Source organism: Pteropus vampyrus, unplaced genomic scaffold, assembly GCF_000151845.1.
Source record: "Pteropus vampyrus isolate Shadow unplaced genomic scaffold, Pvam_2.0 Scaffold566, whole genome shotgun sequence".
Taxonomy (NCBI): Eukaryota; Metazoa; Chordata; class Mammalia; order Chiroptera; family Pteropodidae; genus Pteropus; species Pteropus vampyrus.
Window position 1 is genome coordinate 2,049,360 of NW_011889347.1, and position 5,350 is coordinate 2,054,709.

Sequence of the window (5,350 nt, forward strand, 5' to 3'; positions counted from 1 at the left end):
CGAGTTTCCTACAAGTCCCTCTTATGGGTGAAATTCAAAACTGAACTTCACTGGCAAGGGAGTGTGGGAAATGCAGTTTCTAAGTTTTGCAATACAGATGAGAGCTGAAAAGATGTTGAATGTGACTTTGTAGCTTGGTTATGAAAATTTTATGACCTGAATAGAGGCCTTCTCCTCAGAGCAAGTGTCTGTAGCCTTCCCGATCCTCGTATAATGCTCTACCCTGGGATCCTCCTGGCTTGTCTGCAGGCCTTAGCTGACAAGGAAGTAGTCTTTTATGACTCAGTGGAAGAAATTGTGATGAATGAAGAATAAAAAATATGGTAAAAGAACATCCCTTTTTTTAAAAATTTGGTGATAACCCATGATCTGGGGTGGCCCAGCCTAACTGTACAGTGGCTTCCAGAAGTAACCTGACCAGAAAGGAAATATTTCTTCATTAATAGACTTATTCTGGGGACACACACACTGGATGAACAAAACCGTTTCATGATAGCCAGTGTGTAGCTCCCTAACAATTATGCGCAGTTTAATGCTTCACACATGACAGTGAGAAAGGAGAATTTGGAGGTTTTGGCTTGGTAGTGGAAAGACTGAAATAGAAATCAAGACCAACCATGAAGGAAAAGCAAACAGGGCACGTTATATGCCCCAGAACCCTTGTATTATTGTAGCAGAAAACATCCAGTAATATTCTTGTTTTTGACTATACAAAACATCCTCCTACACTGTATCTTTCTGGAGAGTTCAACCCAGGCTTGCATCTCCATGGACATCATTAGGAAGGCTATGGGCTTTCTTGGAAGAAAATCTCAGTATGCACTTACTTAGTGCTTCAGATGACCACACCATCTGTCTATGGGACATCGGTGCTGTTCCAAAAGAGGGAAAAGCTGTGAATTTGAAGACCATCTTTACAGGGCATAGAGCAGTAGTAGACATTTCCTGGCATCTGTTCCATGAGTCTCTGTTTGGGTCAGTTACTGATGATCAGAGACTTAAGATCTGGGATACTCATTCAAACAATACTTTCAAACCAAGCCACTCAGTTGATGCTCACACTGCTGAAGTCTTTATAGTGAGTTCAATCTTGCCACAGGATCAGCTGATAAGACTGCTGTCTTATAGGATCTGAAAAACCTGAAACTTAAGTTGCATTCCTTTGAATCAGGAATCAGGAAGGATGAACTGTTCCAGGTGCAGTGATCACCTCACAATGAGAATATTTTGGCTTCTGGTGGTACTGATCACAGACTGACTGTCTGAGATTTAAGTAAAACTGGAAAAGAACAATCTCCAGAAGATGCAAAAGGTGGGTCACTAGAGTTGTTTATTCATGGTGGTCACGCTGCCAAGATATCTGATTTCTCCTGGAATCCCAATGAACCTTAAGTGATCTGTTCTGTATCAGAAGACAATATTATGCTAGCATGACAAATGGCAGAAAACATTTATTATGATAAAGACCCTGAAGAAAGCATGGATTCAGAAGAACAGAGATCTTAGATATGTCTGCACTTCTTGTGATTTTACACACCCCTATTTTTCTTCTCAATCCTGATATTGATTTAACACTGGTTTTGAAACACAGACTTTGTTCAACTATCCCTCTATGATACAGACCATTAACAATGCTATTCATCACACTAATAGGGTTTTCTAATTATTAACTGGGGGACTCAATCCAGGAAAGCCACAGACATATTTAAATTTTCCTCAGGAAATTTCTAGTAACAAAGATCTAAAGTAGCCACTGAAAGGAGAATATTCTGTGTGGTTATTTTGTTTTTCTTCTTATGCTATATCCCCAAGTTTTACAGACTCATTTAAGTAAAGACTAGAAGTAAAGAATAGAAGGAGGTGAGATAGGTGTCTGAGCCATGAAGTATAAGTACTGCAAGATGTCATTAGCATTCAGGAAATAGGGGAGATAAAAGTTATATAAATTCTTACTCTAAAATCTTCACACCTGACTTTCTAGGATGCACATTTTCCGATGCAGACTTGTCTCTTCTGTTTCTTGTGTTAAGTCAAAACTACGTGTTCATTTTTCCTTACCTATTTTTGCTTGTTAGTGTATTTCTTGAGCTGTTTTCATATTATTATTATTTTTTTCTTTTTTGTGAAATGTTTTTTTAAAAGAACATCAAGTTGTAAAGATTTATGTTTTTACCTGACAATTATACCACAGAGAGACTGTCCAATTAAGGTGAAAAGAGTGAACCAACAGATTATATTTGTTTTTAAAAATTAAATTAATCTTGGATAATAGTTGTTTTCTTTTCTTTTCTTTTCTTTTCCTTTCTTTTAGGAATTAGTACTTGACCACTAGTTTGATACCATCTTTATTTTGGGTGACCTATTTCTCCAGCAGTCCTGTTACTCTCCATGCTTAACTGTGTAAGTGCTTATAATGGAATAAATTGCTTTTCTACATAAAAAAGAAAATCATATGACCCAATTCATGTAAAGCACTTACAAAAGTACCTGGTCTATAGTTAGAGAACAATAAGTGTTAGCTGTCATTATGATGTCTAGATCACATGAGCCTAAGATGCCAGAAATTGAAGTACCTACTTTCTTCCTAAATAGTACATTCTAAAGCTGCGCCTTCACCCTTGCATTCAAGCATCCATACGTATATCATTCATTCAATACTTATTGAATAATCACCTACCATACAGCATGTATAATGCTACTTCCAGGGATACAGTGGTGAAGAAAGCATATTTGTTCCCAACCCTCAGAGAATTGACTGTCTCAGTGGGAAGAAAGACATGTACACAGGCAACATTATTGTGTGAATTTATATTTGCCTAGTCCTTAAGTTTATAAAGCACTTTACACACTTTAAATTTATCTTATTCGTGAGCATATATTACCTCATATCATCTTCTAAATAATGAGATAATCAAACAGGCATTATTATCAATATTATAAAACTGACATTTTTACACATGATGAAAAGATTTTGAGAGGCTGTGATATTATCAAGGTCAACAGTTAGTGACAGGACTGGGATAAAAATACAATTTTTCTAGACATTGTGATCATTTCACAGTGTATATAAATAACAAATCATTATGTTGTACACCTGAAACTAATGTTATATGTCAATTATACCTCAATTTAAAAATTAAATTAATTTTTTAAAAAGAATACAATTCTGTCCAGTTTTCCCAGCACCACTTGTTGAAGAGACTGTCATTACTCCAGAGTATATTTTTACCTCCTTTGTCATAGATTAGTTTACCATATAAGTGAGAGTTTATTTCTGGGCTCTCTATTCTGTTCCATTGATCTACATATCTGTTTTTGTGTCAGTAACATGTTGTTTTGATTATTATAGCTTTGTAGTATAGTTTGAGATCAGGGAGCATGATACCTCCAGCTTTGTTCTTCTTTCTTAAGATTGTTTTGACTATTCATGGTCTTTTGTGGTTCCATATAAATTCTATATGAATTATTTGTTTTGGTTCTGAGAATTACATTGGTATTTTGATAGGAATTGCACTGAACCTTAAAATGCTTTGGGTAGAATGGTTAGTTTAATAATATTAATCTTTCCAATCTATGAGTACAATATAGTCTTCCATTTATTCGTGTTCTCTTTAATTTCTTTCCTCAATGTCTTATAGTTTTCAGAGTACAGGTCTTTCACCTCCTTGGTTAAGTTTATTCCTAGATGTTTTATTCTTTTTGATGCAATCGTGAATGGGATTGTTTTGTTCATTTTTCCTTCTAATTGTTTGTCATTAGTGTATAGGAACGTGACAGATTTTAGTATGTTAATTTTGTATCCTGCTACTTTACTGAATTCTATAATTAAGTTTTTGTGGATTACTTAAGGTTATATATATATATATATATATATATATATATATATATGTATATATGTATATATATGTATATATATATAATCATTTTGGGAAAAAACTGGACAGATACATGCAAAGAAAATGAAACTGGACCATTCTTTTATACCATATACAAAAAATAAACTCAAAAAGGGGTTAAAGATTTAAATGTAAGACCTGAAACTATAAAATTCCTAGAAGGAAACATAGAAAATAAACTATTTAATATCAGTCTAAGTAATATCCTTTGGGATATGCCTCCTTAAATAAGGGAAACAAAAACAAAAATAAACACACGAGACTACATCAAACTAAAACTTTCTGCACAATGAAGGAAACCTTCAATAAAACAAAAAGCCAACCTATTATATGGGACAATATTTTATTAATGATATATTCAATAAGAGGTTGATATGCAAAATATATAAGAAACTCATATAACTCAATAATAAAAAAACATACAAACAAAAAAATAATTTGATCAAAAAATGAGGAAAAGCCATTTCCCTAAAGAAGACATACAGACAGCCAAAGGACATATAGAAACATACTTAACATCACTAATCATCAGGGAAATGCAAATCAAAACCATATTGAGATACCATCTCACACTATTTAGAGTGGCTGTTATTAATAAATCAACAAACAACAAGTGTTGTTGAAAATGTGGAGAAAAGAGAACAGTTGTGCAATGTTGGTGAGGTTAAAAGTTGGTGCAGCCACTATGGATAACAGTATGGAAGTTCCTCAAAAAATTAAAAATAAAGCTATCTTATGACCCAGCAATTCTACTTCTGGGTGTTTATCCAGAGAAATCTGAAACACTAATTGAAAAAGATATATGCACCCTTGTGTTCACTGCAGCACTATCTACAATAGCCAAGATATGGTAGCAACCTAAGTGCCCATCAATAGACTATTAAATAAAGAAAAGGTAGAACATATACAATGGGATGTTCCTTGGCAATAAAAAAGAATGAAATCTTACCATTTGCAACAACATGGATGAACCTAAAAGGATGCTAAGTGAAATAAGTCAGACAAAGAAAGACAAATATCATAGAATCTCAATTATAGCTGGAATCTGAAGAACAAAATAAACAAGCAAGCAAAACAAAAACACACTCATAGATACAGAGAACAAACTGATGATTATCAGAGGGATAGGGGCTGGGGGACTGGGTGAAAAAGGTGAGAGGATTGGGAAATACAAATTGGTAGTTGCAAGGCAGTCATGGGGTTATAAAGTACAGCATAGAGAATATAGTCAATAGTATTGCAATAACTATATATAGTGCCAGGTGGGTACTAGACTAATCAGGAGAATCACTGCGTGAATTGTACAAATAAGCACTATGTTGTATACTTGAAAATAATGTAAAATAATATAGAATGTTAACTCGAAAAAATAAATAAAAAGTCAACAAACAACATGTATTGGCGAGGATGTGAAGAAAAGGAAACCCTTGTGCTCTGCTGGTAGGACTGCAAAC

The 5,350-nt window shown here is 34.1% G+C and overlaps 1 pseudogene; it reads left to right on the plus strand.

Moving 5' to 3' along the window:
* The first annotated feature begins 213 nt into the window (after positions 1-213).
* LOC105308329 lies at positions 214-1,506 on the plus strand (annotated as a pseudogene).
* Positions 1,507-5,350: the final 3,844 nt, after the last annotated feature.